The sequence below is a fragment of the Helianthus annuus genome, chromosome 16, assembly GCF_002127325.2.
Source record: "Helianthus annuus cultivar XRQ/B chromosome 16, HanXRQr2.0-SUNRISE, whole genome shotgun sequence".
Taxonomy (NCBI): domain Eukaryota; kingdom Viridiplantae; phylum Streptophyta; class Magnoliopsida; order Asterales; family Asteraceae; genus Helianthus; species Helianthus annuus.
Window position 1 is genome coordinate 124,326,922 of NC_035448.2, and position 17,611 is coordinate 124,344,532.

A 17,611-nucleotide genomic window follows, 5' to 3' on the forward strand; every position below is an offset into this window, starting at 1 on the left:
CTTAGTTAAGAAAGAGGTTTTCAGATATTTTAGAAAACATTTTCAAGAAGAAATGGCGGTTTAGCAAGATTTGGTTTGTCCAGACTTGAAGACCTTATCAGGAGCTGATTCTTTGATGCTCGAACAAAGGTTTTCCGCAAGGGAAATCAAAGAAGTTGTGTTTGGTTGCGATGTCGGCCGGACCCAGGCCTGGATGGTTTTAATTTTATATTTATAAAGCATCAGCACGGGAGTTGGGACTTCGTTTATTTCCTTGATTGCTAAAGAAAGCGACCCTACGAGTCTAGCCAACTACCATCCAATAAACTTAGTTGGAGTTATTAGTAAGGTAATTTCTAAAATCCCTGCGAAGCGCCTCAAAAAAAGTTATTGGTTTGGTGATTTCCGAGACGCAATCGGCCTTCTTAAAGGATAGGAATATCCTTGATGGGCTGTTAATTGTGAACGAGCTGATTCCGTGGATAAAAAGAACAGATGCGTCTCCGAGAATTCACGTACCATGTCCGAGCTTGAAAAAATATGTCCTTCCTGTTACGAACAATTTTCGTAATCACGGTAGATGATCGAAAGATGAGAGAAGAACACAAGAGGAAACTCAATTCATTCGATACCCCAATCTGTTACAACACACACACTATATAACTATACTAACTAACCATTAACCCCCTACACTATAGAACAATTACATCTAGCCCCCTTTACTTATTTTGACCCGTAACAATACTTCCCCCTATAAAACTTTTGACATCAAAAGTACAAAATAACAAACCAAACCCATTAATCAATAGTGTCAAAAACAAAAGTGAAAGCTTGACCACCAAACCCCTGCTCAACTTCATGTTTTGATGTAAAAAGATAAAAATCTTTTGTTAAATTGTCACCATATTGACTAAGCCATGTTCCATAGCAGCCATCAATTGTCACCATAGCATTCCAAACTACATCTCCACCTCTTATGCATATGCTTAGCATTTCCCCTTCAAAAACTTTTGTCCTCAAAAGTCCACATATGAAATAAGGCCCCATGAACTTGTTCAATCCTTTCTCCATGTAAGATACTTCCACCTTGTTATTTATAACACCCCTCCATTGTTGCCACTGTTTTCTAGATTCATGTTCTCCGAATACTTGCTCTACCAATGGTTTTGTTATCCACATGACAACCTGATCATATGTAGTGACAAACTGAAGTACTTGTGCTTTTAAGCATGAACCAAAGGTACACCAGACGAGAACATTTGTAGGTATACCAAAACGTTGACCATAATCATTTGGACCAGAAATACCACAATGATTATAAGGAACTTTCTTAACCTCTCTACTTTTTTTTTCCAACATACCCGAACTTTCAATCCATTCCCAACTAGTATCCATGCAATATAACTGTTTCTTCAGCACACCATTATCATCCACATCCCATACCCTGTTTTTTTCAATTTGTTCAACTCTAATCTTGAACTGACTAGTATGTTCAACCCTGTGCAAATAGACTAACCAAGGACTCCATTGTACCACCTTATGAACACACATCCTTGCATTACTTGTAGCATCTAACAATTCAAACTCATTCAAATCCAACAGTAACTGATTTCCATATTTATCATTAGTATATGCTAAACCACTTGATTCCTTGTCTGGGTCCCTTTTTATTTTACTACTAAGTTTCTCAAGTATGTCAAGAACCCCTTCCATACCCCTAACTTGAATTGAAGAATCCGTTTTACACAGATTAAATGATTCTTGAACATGAATATTAACTTCAAAAGTGTTAAACGAATCAACCAAATTTTCTGGAATCTTTTCATGAAAAAATTTAGGTGTTTCATTAAGGTTTCCTTGGATACCATTCTCATTTTCAGATTTGTCCATAATTTGAGTCTCAGTTTCACCACTAAAATTTTCAAGCATTTCATCGAACACCTTGTGGACAATTCATCATACACCTTATCTTCATTACTAACTTCATTCTTTTCCATTATTTCATTGATACTTTTCCTAAAATCAAACACCAAATCCTTTATGTATAATAACGACTCAGGATCATAAGGAGATAGTGTATCACTCAGTTTATTTGCATTCCAATTTCAAAGCTAAAGAAATGTAGTCTTTCACATTGTGAAAACTATATTGATGCCGTGTTATTAAAACATCTCTAATTTCTGGTTCAAGACCATCAATAAAGAGGTATATAGCATAACATTCACTATCACTCAGTTTATTCGCATCCAATTTCAAAGCTAAAGAAATGTAGTCTTTCACATTGTGAAAACTATATTGATGCCATGTTATGAAAACATCTCTAATTTCTGGTTCAAGACCATCAATAAAGAGGTATATAGCATAACATTCACTACTTTCTTTAGAACTTTTAGCCTGATCTAACAAAAATTCGAATTCCTCACAATAGTTCTTAACCGTACCTTCTTGCCTTAGTCCCATAATCTCTTCCACTGCTAATTCCATCGTCAATTTGTTGCTGCTGCTCTGAATCATCAAATTTGATTAATGCCCGTTGTTCTCAAATCAATTGTTGAATTATCTTTTGTTCTTGAATCGCCGGTGAATTGCTGTTGATACGAATCACCGGTATATCTTGATTGTTGCTGTAAGGAATCCTTTTGTTGCCCTAACTTTGATTGTTGCTGAAGAAATTTGAACCCTAACCCACGGTCGAGAGGAAAGGAAGCTCTGATACCATTGTTACGAACAATTTTCGTAATCACGGTAGATGATCGAAAGATGAGAGAAGAACACAAGAGAAGAGGAAACTCAATTCATTCGATACCCCAATTTGTTACAACACACACACTATATAAGTATACTAACTAACCATTAACCCCCTACACTATAGAACAATTACATCTAGCCCCCTTTACTTATTTTGACCCGTAACATTCCGTAATGTTATTATTATTTAAAAAAAATAATCAAGTTAGTATTGGGCTCAATAAACCTAATGCTAAGTGGGTTAAATTCTAAACCATAAAAAATGATTTGTAAATGGGCCTATATTGGAATTGGTATGTATTTACTATTTAAAAAAAATAACATATACATATCAGTTTTTTTTAAATCGCATGCCCCTCGAAATCACGGGCCTTGTGCGGAGGTCCTCCCCGCACACCATCAAAGCCGCCACTGAAAAAGAAACAAGAAAAAAGCTTTAATTTTAAAGTCGACTTCGAAAAAGCGTATGATAACGTTAATTGGAAGTTTGTGGGTTTGATCCTCGAGCAAATGGGTTTCACCCCTAGGTGGATTAAATCGGTGAACGGGGTTTTGGAGTCAGCGAGATCTTTGGTTTGTGTTAACAGGGCTCCAACATTTGATTTACAATGTTATAAAGGAATGAGACAAGGGGATCCGTTGTCACCCTTGTTGGATATTTTAGTGTAATTTGAGATTGCGTGTGACATTCAAATAAGAGTGCACGCTTATTTGAATGTCATCGGGACTAACAGGGGATCCAAGGGGGCAGCGCCCCCCGAGAGAAGCGGGGTCCAAGGCTGGGGTCAAAATGAAAACTGCAAGCAGTTGTGGAAAACTGAAAATACGCTCTCTCAAACGATTTTGGAAAAACCCTAGACGAATTTTCAGTTCGTAAGAAATCCCTCAGAATTCTCTCAACCAAATTCTCATACAGAAATCTAGAATCAATTCTGATTTTATCCGATCAAAGATTGGTAGCCACTCCAATTGTTTGATCTGAAAGTGAATACACGACTTCAGATTTATCCAAGTAATTTCGAATTTCCCCAACATCCCTTTTTATTCCTTGTGGTGATGGAGGCTTTAGCGTGTATGATAAAGAAAGCTTGTTACATGGGAGGTTTTGACAGGTTTAGGTTGCCAAACAACGGCCCGGTGATATCCTGCCTTCTTTAATCGGACGATGTGATATTTTTTGGTGAGTTCTCTCTTTCCAATGCTAAGAATATTGCTCGTTTACTTAGCTGCTTACACATGTGTGTGTTCGGGCCCTAAAATTAATATGTTCAAGTCGAGTCTTTTTGGGATTGGTGTGGTCGAAGGGGAGATAAGTCAGTTAGCCGGAGTCTTGGGTTGTCAAACTGGTGTTTTCCCTTTCACTAATCTTGGTCTCTCGGTTGGAGCAAATATGAATTGGAAGAATAATTGGCGGGTCATTTTCAACATTTTTGAGAACCATTTATCTAAATAGAAGGCGACGACTTTGTCTATAGGCGGAAGGGTTACTCTCATCAAGTTGCGGGAGGTTTTAGAGAGCCTCCCGACCTACTTTTTCTCTTTGTACAAAGCTCTGGTTGCGGTAACAAATGGCTTAGAGTCAATCATAAAAAAAGTCTATGGGGGCGGGAACAATAATTTAAACAAGATTCACCGGACCTCTTGGGATAGGGTTGCGAGACCTAGAGACGAAGGATGATTAGGGATCCAAAAGCTCGAAGACATAAACAATGCCCTTCTCTTTAAATGGGTTTGGAGATTCAAAGTAGAGGAGAAATGTTTCGGTAAGCACGATTGGCTGTGTTTTTTGCGGCTGCATTTCTGAAACTTCGGTCCATATTTTCACTGGATGTGTTGTCAGGTTGTCGTGGCTGTGATATGGCAATGTGTTAGTCGCTGGTAGAGACAAATTGGAATTCCACAACTATATTGGTTTGAGTATGCAAAAGAAGAAGAGTGCAAGGGATCATTGTTATCGCATGTTGGTGTATGTGGAGAGCTATGAACGACAAGGGTTTTCTAACAAGGATTGGAGAATCGAAGAGATCAAGGATAGCATCAAATCGTTTGGATACTTTTGGCTCAAGAATCGCCCTAAATTTAAGTCTGTCTCTTGGACAAATTGGTGTAATTTTGAGTTTTTGTAAGCTTTGATGTAGTGTGGTCTGGCTTTTTTGCCGTCTAGCCTGTTGGTCTAGGCGGCAGTGTGAATGATATATACCTTTCGGAAAAAAAAAACAATAGTATTGCCGAAATGAGGAATCAATGAATCATAAACTAAGATGTGTGGTAACTGATCAAAAGCATAAGTACAGAACATGGAATAACTCTTGAATTATGTGTGCATATATGTTTGGATGTATATGTGCGGTAAACTACTTCTATTTTGCAATCCAAGAGCAGGATGCCCAGTCAACTTATTTTCATAGAGTACCTATATTTAACCCTTTATAAGATTCCTTGTCATTTAGATTAACATCTATGTGGTAGCAGTTATTTTTATTGTGTATAGGGAATCTAATTTTAAGTTTGTAAGTAACAGCAGTAATTAAATAAAAACAATTTCTTTCAATAAACATCTGGGCATTTGGTCTAGTGGTATGATTCTCGCTTAGGGTGCGAGAGGTCCCGAGTTCAATTCTCGGAATGCCCCTATTTTTGTGTTTAGATCATATTTTTGTAATTATTTATCAATGTGACGATAACATTCAGTTTTTTTGTCACTTGTTTCTATTTTATTCTTGCAGTCATTGTCTTGAAGCAGGCAAGCTGTAATCTGATTTTCTGTTGAGTTTTTTCAAATTAATGGATGGTGTTGATGACATACGTACCTGATGCGGTCAATGGCACGCCATGCCTACCCGGATGATGGACCAAGGTCAATACCAGATCGCATAACTGCGGACAAACGCATAACCATTAGTAGTAATATTGACAGAGGATTCTACACACAAGATATCGTGGAGGTTGGGGGTTCATTTAATGGGACCAACTACCGACTCTTCATACGCTACTATAAATAACACATTTAAATCCTTAGGTGGCTTTTTAAGTTTCATTTGGGTCTCTTAACCTACCAAAAAGAACCAATACTTTCATGCCATCGCTTGATCATGGGATTCCCATTGCCACGGCAAGGCTAACACTCAGCCTCTTTCTTGTGCAGTTCACTTAAGACCGGACAAGCAAGGTAACCATCCGCATTGTCTACCTCTACACAAAACTCTAGTCGAAAAGCAGTAATCAAAGAAAGAAGATTAAAAAACAAAGTTTGAATTGTTTTAAAAGTAAAAACTCAATGAAAAGAATAAAAATTGTGTTTGCCGGGAGTCGAACCCGGGTCTATTGCTTGGAAGGCAATTATCCTAACCGTTGGACTACAAACGCTGTTGTTGACGTTTCGGCCCAATGAATTTTAAAACAGAGTTATACAAAGAGTAGCCACATTATGATGATGATTCCAGTCTGAAGATGGTAATTAAGGTTACATGATAACATGAAGCAGATAGACTAACGCATGATGTAAGGGTCATGGCAAAGCCTTAATCTAAAAAGGTTCACATAGGACATGAAGCAAACAGAGTAACACATGATATAAGGGCCGTGACAAAACCTTAATATAAGGGACTGATGGTTGCTATTGTCACGGATTCAACTCACATTTAAAAAATATACGTGTCTGACCTGCACGCATACTTATCCAACTAACTGGTGACGCTTATAACTTTCATTTTCATTGATAAGGACAATTTGTCATATAATCATAATAGGTTTACACTCGATTTCGTTCACAAAAGGTCCATGTCTCCATTTTGCTTATTCTATAAGAGAAATCAAGTTTAAATTGCTTATTCTATAAGAGAAATCAAGTTTAAATTAATGGTTAATATCATTATTATTTATTACCAACCAGGGGCGGACCTAGGTTATGCCCAAGGTGGGCGGGCGCACCCCTTGAAAAATAAAATTTAGTGTATATTTTAGGCAAAAAAACCCGACCGCACCCCTTGAAAATATGCTTGAGCCACTCATCCGCACCCCCAGCAAATAATTCCTGGGTCCGCCACTGTTACCAACATGCTTTTTAATCTTTCACGAAAAAGTTTCTCAACATATATTTACAATCTAAAATTACCTGTTAAAAAATCTCGAAAAAGTCCCTCAACTTATCGAGAATGCATGTACTTATGAAAATTCCTTAAAATAATGACCCGTTGCCCTCTTAAATAAGTCAAAATACGATAGTATTACCTTTTTTTTTTCAAAAAGGTTAATGTCGTTTTACCAAGTTTTAACAAATTTAATGGTAAACTAGTTTTTTTATATCGCGCGTTGCGGCGAAACCGAACAAATGATAATGTAAAACAAACGTGATAATAAAGCATGTTGTTTAGAAAGTCAAACATTAGAACGATTTAGTTTATCATCGTACCGTTTTATGATTCCAAATAAATACTTTATTTTGAGTATAACCTCGTTTTAACAAAACTTATAACAACATGTCAGGGAAAGAAATCAAGCACAACTACGTACTTACGTTTTTAAAAAAAAGTTATTGAACAAACACTGAACTAATTATGAGGATAATCAGTTTGGTTTATGTTTCTATCATGATGGTTAATCTTCTAATGACTTTCCTGAGCTTCTTCTTGAATCACTAATCCTGCAAAATAGAACACCGTTACTCGCTAAGAGGGGAATATGGGGGTTTCCCTCTTAACCGGGCTCCGGCGTGAGAATAAGCGACTGCTTTGGGAGGATAATTAAGTATTAGAGTGAGAGTAGAGGGAATGGAATGTTTAACCTGTGGAGTGAGGTCTCTATTTATAGCCGGAGAGGTGTAAGAGGATATGAGCTGATGGGCCTTGGGCCGGTAATCGACGACACAATGAATATGCTCTTTGTCTCACTGGTGTCGACCGTTAGTGGCTTCTAGAAGTTCTCCGGCGCTGGCGCGCCCTGATTGGAGCCACGTGTTATTGTTGTCGGCCCTGTCGTCCTTCTGCCATCAGCAGACAAGTGGGAATCGTGGGACAGATGTCTCCATCCTCTGATTGGTGCCACGTAGGCGTCCTTAAGTACTTCTCGTTCTCTGTACGTCAGACGATTGTGGTGCACGATTGAACAGAGCCTGTTGGATGTTCATTGGCTCCTTTTTCTCTGCCACTTGTACCCTTTGTACCTTCCTACCCTGGTCTCGCGCCGCAACCTTTTTGTGAGTTGTGCGGGCTTACAGGTACTGAAGGTTCTTATCAGATTGCTAAGTATCGTGATTGTTCTCTTCTGATTGGCCCTCGCGCCTCTTTGTGGGATGTGGCGGTAATCGCGCGAGATTGCCTTAGTAAGAGAAAATGCTGACTAAGGAGTATGGCCCTTTGCGCAGCCTTGACGAAGGTTTGAGCGGCTTTTTTGGGGCCATACCCCTTCAAGTCCCTCCAGTCCAGTGCTGCACCATGCGTAGGGCAAGTGGTTGGAGCTCTGGACTTAGAAAAAGAAAAGTATAGAGGTTACTCGTTTTGACCTTGCAGACGCGCGCGTATAGGAGTTGACGATTATTACGGCGCGACTACACTATCTGTTAGGTGATTGTTGCCCATTGAGGAAGCTACAGCGCGGGTATCTTGTGTACAAGGTAAATTGCGCGCTTCTAGGTAACTTCTTTGTTAAGTGTTGGGAGATTTGGGCGGAAAATTCCTCGAAATTTGAATTCTGACGGTTTGGTGAGATAAGTCTCTGATTGTGACGTTTGAGTTGACTCCTGGCACGGATGTCATCATGCCGTCTGTGACGGTTCCACTTTTTGTCAGGAGAGTGAGGCCCACGCGCGCGTGGTAACCGTCACCCCTGCTTTTACGCGTTACGTGGCATCCTCTGGTTGGCCAAGTGAACGGCGAATGCGGCACGTTTACCCATCGCATTAAGTGCGATGGGTATATATACTCGATAGAGGTGAGAGGAACGAACTCATCTTATGCTCTTTCTACTCGTTTCTCTCTAATCTTCATCTCTTCTTCAAATCTTCAAACCTGTGTAGCAGTTCTTCAAGTTCTTCATACCTGAGTTTCTTGAATATTCAACGACTCTTCAACAAAACTGATGGCAGAAGAACATGTTGAAGATAATCCCGGGGAGGAGGGGCCGGTCCCGGTTCTCCGGTGGGATTTAGGTTTGTTTGAACAAATCGTTAGGAGTTTCCGGTTTCCACCGGAGTGGGATGCAAGGTATCCAGCCCAGAATCAAACGGCCGCCGACGCGCCACCGGGTTATATTACATTATTCGAAGATTTCTTCCTTCAGGGGAATTTCCGGCTGCCGGCGACGAACTTCATGGGGAGCATTCTGCATTTCTACAAGTTTCATATTTCACAGATGAGCCCTCCCGGGATGGTTAGGGTTCGACATTTCGAGTTCCTATGTCGAGCCCATGGCATTGAGCCTACTGTTGAGAAGTTCAGGGCATTTTATCAGCTCCAACGGACTATGGGTTTTTTTTCTTTTGCCAGCCGTGGAGCTGCGAGGAAGATCTTGCTGAACCCACTGAAGAGTTTCCATGATTAGAAACCTAAATTTTTCTTTATTCGCGAGGAGGTGCTCCCAATCGCCATGCCTTTCCGGGACTGGAGTGAGCCGGTGTTGAAAGAAGATCTTCCAACCCCCAAACATGAAAGGTGGTATCAGCAACTAACTCCAACTCCTAACCGGGTATTTGGAGAAAATGTCTTAGTCGCGGCGCGTATGAGTGACCGATGGTCGCCTGATAGTGAGGAAGTTCCTGTCTTGAAGATTGGTGATCAAGATTAGTGATTTCCTTAATTTCCCTGATTTCATGCTTCATACTTTATTTTACTCATACGATTTGATGTGTAGAGGCGCACTTGTATCAAGCTGCTTTTGCTACGTTTGGTGGGTCTATGGGCGTGCGCCCACTCCGGGATGGGGAGGAATGCTGGTATAAGCAGATAAGGAGCAATTTCATGTACCCAGTTGCTGATGCCTTCGCCGAGCTGCCCACTGCAACTGAAGATGCGCATATACCTAACCCTCGACCCTTGCGCTCCGTGACTTCTGCTGGGAAAGAAGTTGTTTATCTTTCCAGCGAGGAGTCCGTGGGATCATCGAATGGAGAGTTAAGTCCATGGTCTCAAATATTTGCAGGTGTGTTGCGCGATTTGGGGATAGACCCTGAAGAGAAGAAGAAGAAAACTGGGAAAAAGAAGAAGGTTATCACGCTAGATCCTGAGGTGATCAGCAAGGGAGCTGGGAGTAGTCGCGCAACTGCTGCTGCTACGGACAAAGGTACTTTCCGCCTTCGTCAAAGTAACCTTGAAGACTATGCTATTATCAGTGAATCACTCGAGGGTTTATCGCGTATAGGAGAGAAGAGAACCGGAGCAGGAGGCTCCAAAAGCTCAGGGAGCGCGGGCTCCCGTAACCCGGATGCTGGGGCTACCCCGTCCTCTGCTGCGCAAGGGGGGGGGGGTGATGAGGAGGAAGTGCAGGAAGAGCCTGCGGTGCAGTTGATAAGAAAAAGAAGTCGGAAGGCTGTGCTCGGGGCCACTGTGTTGCCAAAACCTGGCGATGCCCCTTTGATTGGGAAGAAGAGCATGCGCTCCCTCTACAGATTCTCTCCTGGTTAGTATGTTGTTTCCGTGTACTTGTAATTTTTCTTCTCTAATACTCCATCTTTGCAGAAGCTGAAAAGAAGAAACCCGAGAAGGGGGTCACGATCAAAGAGCCCTTGGAGCCGGCGCAGAAAAAGCTCAGGACTACTAAGGTCACTATCAAACCATTTCCTGCGTCACAATCTGCTGACAAGGAGAAACAAAAGGGGCTTGAGAAGCCTGTACGGAAAAAAGAGGTTGCGAGAGAGAGAGAGTTGTTGACAAGGAGAAAATTGTTGAGAAGCCTCCTGCTAGGCCGAGGGGGCCTGAGGTCACTGCCCCCATTACCACTGATTCGGCGCAGGGGTCTGGGCCCACTCCTGTCACTGAGCCTGAGCAGCCCATTACTGAGACGGAGAAAACTTCGGAGGTGGAGAAACCTGCTGAGCCTTCGCCGACCGCTGCGCATGTCCAAACTGGTCCGGGGATTACGAAACAGGCTACTGCTGCTGCTGGTGGGAGCGCTGGCTTTGTTGCTGGCCAAGCTGGCGCGGGGAGTCGTGGTGAATCGCTTCACTCTCCCATAGGTCCGATGGACACTTTGGGAGATGTTTATTATAAGTCTTACACTGAAGAAAGTCGAGGGGAAGCGCTTCATCAGCCTCCATGGAGCCTTAAACAGAAGGATACGTTTCTAGAATTTGCTCCCTGCCGCGATTGGCTTCTCAACTCTATCCCTCCTGGTGAGGTGAATCGTCAAAGAGAGCGAACCCACAGCGCGCTTTATCATGCATATGTTGTTGGTGAAGCCAACACTCGCGCTGCTAACCATCAAATCGTTCGCGAATGGCGAACTATGGTTAGGGAGAGGGATGAGTGGGAGAAGTATCGCGAGCGGTTGTTGAAGCAGGTGAAAGCTTATGAAAGGTCGAAGGCCGCCTTTGAAGAGGAGAGGGCGAAGTTTGAAACGGATAAAAAGGCTGAAGAGTGGGGCCGTGAAGGCCTTAAAAACAAACTCCGTGCCGCTGAGGAACTCCTTTCAAAGGAACGGGTTGAATGGAAGGCTATATGCGCCAAGGACAATGAGCGTATGTATGCGGCTCGGTCCAAGATCACCGAACTTGAAGGTCAGGTTGCGGAATTGAAGAAGAAGGTTGAGAGCGCGCAAGCCGTGAAAGAACAAGCCGAGGTATGTTAACTGTCTTTTGCTGCTTAGCCTTTAGTTTGTAAAAAATCTTCTAAGTCTTGTTTTCTATAGGCTGAGCTGAAGGCGTAACTTTCGAGCAAGGATAGGGATTTATCTGCTAAGGACGTTGAAATCGCTGAGTTGAAGCGTCACCTTCATGAGCAAATTGAAAGGAGCGAGTCCTTAGAGATTGATCTCGAAGCTGAAAAGTCAAAAGCTGCCACTGCCGAGGAAGCGAAGCAAAAGGCCGAGGAGGCGCGAGCCATTAGTACCACTGCTCTTAATGTGGCGCAGAATAATTATTCTGAGGCCCAAGGTATTGTGGACACTCTGGTCGCTGAGGCTAAATGGATGCACAGCCGAGGGGTCGCTTTGGTAAGATTTCTCTTTGCTTTGGTTTAATTTCTTAAGACTTGTTGTCTTATGTGTTTTGTTTATTGTAGATGGCCAACTCTGTCTTGAATGCTAGGGAGCTGGATACAGCCGTTGCGGCTTTAATAGATGCTTCCCGCGCCGCTGGTCACCGGGGTGGTTACTTTGAATGCGCGCGGCATGCTTCAGAGATGTTTGGTCAGGAATTTGACACTAGTCACTGTTCGGTGACTGATCAAGCTGAGGTGCAACTTGCTCGCGCTGAAGATGGTTATGATAATTTGTCTTTGCTAGTGATGGACTTGGTTACTGAAGCGCTGAAGCATGATGACTGGTGTCATCGATTGAAGACTATCCTTGACCCACCTCAAACGGTTGAATTATCTGATGAGGAGTTGGCAGGAAATGATGAAGGCGATGATGATGGCGGGAATGGTGATCAACCTGAATAGGGATTGAAGGCTTCATGCCTTGTTTTGTTTAGCTCTTTTGATGTCTAGGATTGCGCGGTCGCGCTTTAACTGAATTTAATGGATGTCAGGTTTATGTAACTTTTGCGCGTTGCGCTTTATGAATATGATGTTTATGTTTACTTTGCTTTTTCTCGTTACAATAATTGCACTGTTGTTTGAAACTTTGGTTAAGTTAGCGCGAATAAATGTAAGTGCTTTCACGGACTGATAATTCACTGAAGTGTTTTCGTGCTAATCAAAAGTTTTAACATGCATTTGTAACTTGTGAAGTACATTGAAGTAGGAAAACATATTGTATGATTTCATTAACTTGGAAACAGGCGCTTAGGCCAACCATACATTGTGAGTAAATAACATATATAGCGTTTAGTCAATCGTAGGAAAGCAAATAGATGCATGGACCTCAACAAAGGATTGGCTCGTGAGACTAAGGTGATTACATATAGCATTTGCGCAATTGTTGCGCGTTCCATGTTCGTGGAATGATATGACCATCCAACATTCGTAACTTGTACGCCCCTTTTCCTAGCACCTCGTGGACTAAGTATGGGCCTTCCCATTTGGGTGCTAGCTTTCCAGGGCGTTCGGCGTTTGAAGCTTCGTTGTCATGGAAGACGTATTCTACTGGATTGGAGGTACAAATGCGGACTCGCGCATTGCAGTACCTCTCTAGTTGTGTTTTGTATTTCGCCTCTTTAATGCGCTGATCGGAGTGTTGCGCTCCGGTCAAAGATAAGATTTATATGCCCTAATTACCCTTAACAAATAGCTAGTGGTAGCAAGGGGTCGAACCACAAAGAGTATGTGGTTTGTGTATGGATTTGACTGAATTATAAAGAATTGTCACAATTATGAAGCTTGCCAGATATTTTTGTACTTTTGTTTAGTAGAAAGATGTGAATTTGAACTACTGAAATTGGATTAATTAATTAACAACTACTAATTAACGATTGCAAGGAATTTGGATACTAGAACAATAATAATAAAAAGGAATCACCCCCGGTTTCGGTAATTGTTAACCTAGGATTTCTACAAGTTTTAGTTTCAACTCAAATGCATTCGATTAACGGATTTAGTGTACCGTGACTTAGGTGCTACTAGCTATCAACGCCCCGAAGAACGGACAAAAAGACACTTTGTAATCAACACAAGTAAATCCTAACAATGACAATGTACAATTACATATCACCGTTTCGCAAAGTCATAACTTTTAACATCGTTCGACAATTCACGAATTCGTAACAAATGTAATACTATTGCCAAGAGTTTCAAAAACCAAATACAAATTGTCACTAAGATGAAACAAGAGCAAATTGAAACCCTAAAATTAACAACTACCTACACTGGGGTGAAACCGAGATGATTAGCCGCTCATGGTTGAAGAAGCTTGATCACCGGATGACTGGAACGCGGATGAAGTCATCTTGAAGCTTGAAGGATGAGGGAATGATGAATGATTGGAGTTTGTGGATGATGATGGTGAGATGGTGAATGATTGGATGAACTAGGGTTTTGATAATGAATTGATGATTGATGGTAATGGAGATGAATTGGTTCGTGAAAGATTATGCTCCCCCGATCACTTTTCAAACTTCAAAATATATGTAACTCCCGAAATAATAATGGTTCCCTTGTTTTTAGATCATTCCAACACCCAAAGAAACAACATTACGCGTCAGAAGATTGGGAGGTCGTCGCCGACGGCCTGATGCCCCGTTGGCGACGCCTCATGCTTTTCTTGATATGGCCGACGGCCAAATTCACTGTCTACGGACAAATTTGGCGACAGAATTTTACACAAACCGTCGGCGACGGCTTATATGTGCGTCGGTGACGGTGCCATTTTATGAACAACTCACGTGCACACTGATCTGCTGTCCTCGTCAATCCCTAGGCCACAAGTCCACGTGACTTCCTTTGATATATAATCTGCCTTTTGTGTTAGCGGCCCACTCAAAGAGATCCAACAGCCCCCTTCAAATTAATGTTGTTGACTTTTGTCTCCCTTTCTAATATTCCTTTCAAAGTCATCAAAGCTGCCAACATGTCATACCCCAAGTCCGATTTGCATGTGTGTGTATAATAATGTTGGCGGCCCAATCAAAATAAGATCCAAGTCCCACATGCATTGTCAAAAGTTCACGTGACCCCCAAGAAGTCACTGCTGTCAATATGATAGATGATATTGGATTGTTGTTGACTTTTGATGTTGCCTTTCACGTGATGATTAGACCTGGTAATCATAACCCAACTACTTAAGTTTGGGTTGTTTTGGACTTTAAAAACAAACTTATGGGCTACTTTGGGTCAACTATAATTATCATGCGGGTTAGGATGGGCTGATTCAAAAGTAAATAAAAAAGCAGGCGGGTTAGAATGGGTAGGGAAGAAAAGTCCAATAGGTCAGGATGGGTAATTGAGAAAAAAGAATGGTTCTTAACTCCGCGACAGAAAAATCAACGCCAGAACTCACTAAAGATCATCCGGTTACCAGATCTCGTTAGCTTCACCGTCGTCTCCTGCTGGTGTTTCTCCGTCCAGATCTGTTAACGCCGCTGGTTCCACTCCGCAACCAGACGCCGCCGTTGTTGACGGCGAATCGCCGTGTTTTTCGCCTAGATTTTACGGTAATGGCTGTTAGATTGTTTTTTCCTGAACTATCAGATGGTTCTGGTTCTGGATCTGCTATTGATGCTTTCAGTAGTGATTTTCTGGCTGCTCATCGATTGAAGTTGTTTTATCGTTTATATCATTGGGTAGAAGTAAACATACAGAGTTTAATTTTAGGGTTTTTTTAGTTATTTCGGAAATTATGTTAATGATTTTGAAATATGATCAATAAAAGTCATTAATCTCCGTATCTAATTGCGTTGTTTCTGGTTTTAATTTATGTATTTTTTGATATTTTTATGCTATTTGTGCATGACTTTTTTTATTCTTCATTTATTACAGGCTATTACTTTGTTTATAATCTTTGATGGATGGAGGAAGTGCAGTTAGACTTGATTTTTTTGCTTTTATTGCCTAATAATGTGTTTTCTTTAATATTTGGTTGGATGTTTATTTAGTTGGGCATTTATGTGCACACTGATTGTTGATTTTTAGGACCTTTATGTTGGATGAATATCCGACTTATATTCATACCTTTATGATTTATGCTTGCACTTCTTGAGTTTGAGTGAGTTTTATTTTTTGATTTTTTTTTAATTTTTTTGATTTTTTTTTTTGATATTTCATACCTTTATGATTTATGCTTGCACTGCTTGTTTTATGCTGTGAAAGTAAGAAGGTTTTTGATTTTTCAGTAGAGCATAAGATATGATGTTTTGTATGTGTTCTAAAAACTCTTTTTTGGTTGCTTACAACTGGGTAAAAATTGGTTTTAATTACTGTTTTGTATGTTGCATATGTGTAAAATATGACATGTTATGCAGGAAAAGTGCAGTGAGCAAATGTACATCATAACATCAGGTATGTTATGCAGGAAAAGTGCAGATCGTTTTTTTAATTTTTTTAATTTTTTTTCTTTTTTTTAACTTTTTTCGTTTTTTTTTATTTTTTTTTAATTTTTTCATTTTTTATTATTATTGATTTATTCTCAACCCATCTTGACCCAAACTCATCCTGACCCGAACTCATCCTGACCCAAACCCATCCTGACCTTCTTCTTTCTTTTACCCATCTTGACCCAAACCCATTCTAACCCAACAACCAATCCAATCCAACCCATCCATTTTGCCACCTTTAGTGATGATCATATGTGTAAATGATGGCTTCAATAATAGTATCTTGAACTTTGAGTAAATGACATACAAGCCCTTGCACTTCATTCTTTTGCACATCTCGAACTTTCAAGCCATCTTTTTGACCCGGACATCTACCGAATAGTATCTTTCGCATTGTTTATCATCCCCGGTAGTTCCACTTCATCAACACGCACTCTAACTTCTCCGATTTCACGCGATTAACTTGTAAATTCACGAAAACTCGTAGTGAATATATTCAAAGTATATAATCACGTAAACGGTAATAAATCACACAAGATAAGCACGTTAACACTCGGGTTTCACACTCTCCATCACATCCCCACACTTGTCGTTTGCTTGCCCTCAAGCAAATCTGTCTTTCACTTTCACGTGGGCCGAACGAGAAACACACTTCCCATTCCCGAGACAAATGTTAAGGTCTAATGTCATACAAAAGTTCAAATTCTTTACAATTTTCACATATTTACCGGTCAAGTGAATAATCACATATACTAATGGTTATCCAAGATTAACCCGCCCGTAAAACTAACAAGTCACGCATATCCCTCACAATGTTCTCTCCACTCGGTTTATAATTCGGCTAATGTATATAATGTATTAGCACTTCAATCAATTAATCGCTCACAACCGATTAGAACACGTACCCGCATAGGCTTGCAACTCAATCATTCTCCACCACCGATCACGAATACTAAGCACAAGTCAAAAGGTCTTTGAAAGGTTGTAACAGGGCTAGGCTAAGGGTAGGGAATAGGATATTTTAAAGTGGCTAAGGTGATGAAAAATTCGATTTTTATTATAAACCACTAAACTAAACAAAACTAAGTATACACGTCAACTATGAGGCAACAACTTTCGCCTTTTATTCAATAATTACTAGCACATCTTTTTGTGTTTTTCTCAATGAGTTTTCATCATCTTTTTTTTTCTCTTTTTTTTTTCGCAACTATACAAACTTAAATTCCTAAAATCGAATTTTCATCACACGGGTCTAAAAAGAAAAGGCTTATGGTTATGGGTTAAGTGGGTTGTCAAACGAAAGGTTTAGGCTCAACATTGGCTACTAGGGGATAATTTTTGGGTAAGGATATAAAAATGGTGTAAAAGGAAAAGGTTTACCTAATGCCTTAATCATTCTCGTGCTTGTATTCGGTCTATGGTCTCGAACGTATCAAAAGTTGCAAGTTCTACAATACGCGACTAATGGTCCACTCAACAAAGAAACATGTAAATGCAATTCTATGATATAAAAGTGGCTCAAACCTCACGTATAAGGGTATGATATGTGATATGCATGATATACTAGTTTCTTAGGCGGATTATTCCCAAATAACCACCCGCTAAATACCCGTCATGCTATTAATTTGAACTGGACCATGACAAAAGACCAAATGGGTTGTGCCATCCCTCATTGACTTGGTTACTTGTGTTTTTAAGATTGCTTTTGCAACAAGAAATTTTTGAAATTTTTTTTTTTGAAATTTTCCCCCATCCCCACACTTGAGG

General features: G+C 40.6%; 1 long non-coding RNA gene and 2 other non-coding genes across 3 annotated transcripts; 2 read left to right on the forward strand and 1 right to left on the reverse strand.

The window, feature by feature from the left end:
* Positions 1 to 5,287: 5,287 nt before the first annotated feature.
* TRNAP-AGG lies at positions 5,288 to 5,359 on the forward strand. Its single transcript has one exon. It is a non-coding gene; the product is annotated as a tRNA-Pro (tRNA).
* A 662-nt stretch (positions 5,360 to 6,021) lies between these two features.
* TRNAG-UCC lies at positions 6,022 to 6,093 on the reverse strand. Its single transcript has one exon. It is a non-coding gene; the product is annotated as a tRNA-Gly (tRNA).
* Positions 6,094 to 14,590: 8,497 nt separating this feature from the next.
* Positions 14,591 to 15,500, forward strand: LOC110940234. The gene is made up of 2 exons (XR_002592923.2): positions 14,591 to 14,965; positions 15,291 to 15,500. It is a non-coding gene; the product is annotated as an uncharacterized LOC110940234 (long non-coding RNA).
* The last annotated feature ends 2,111 nt before the right edge of the window (positions 15,501 to 17,611 follow it).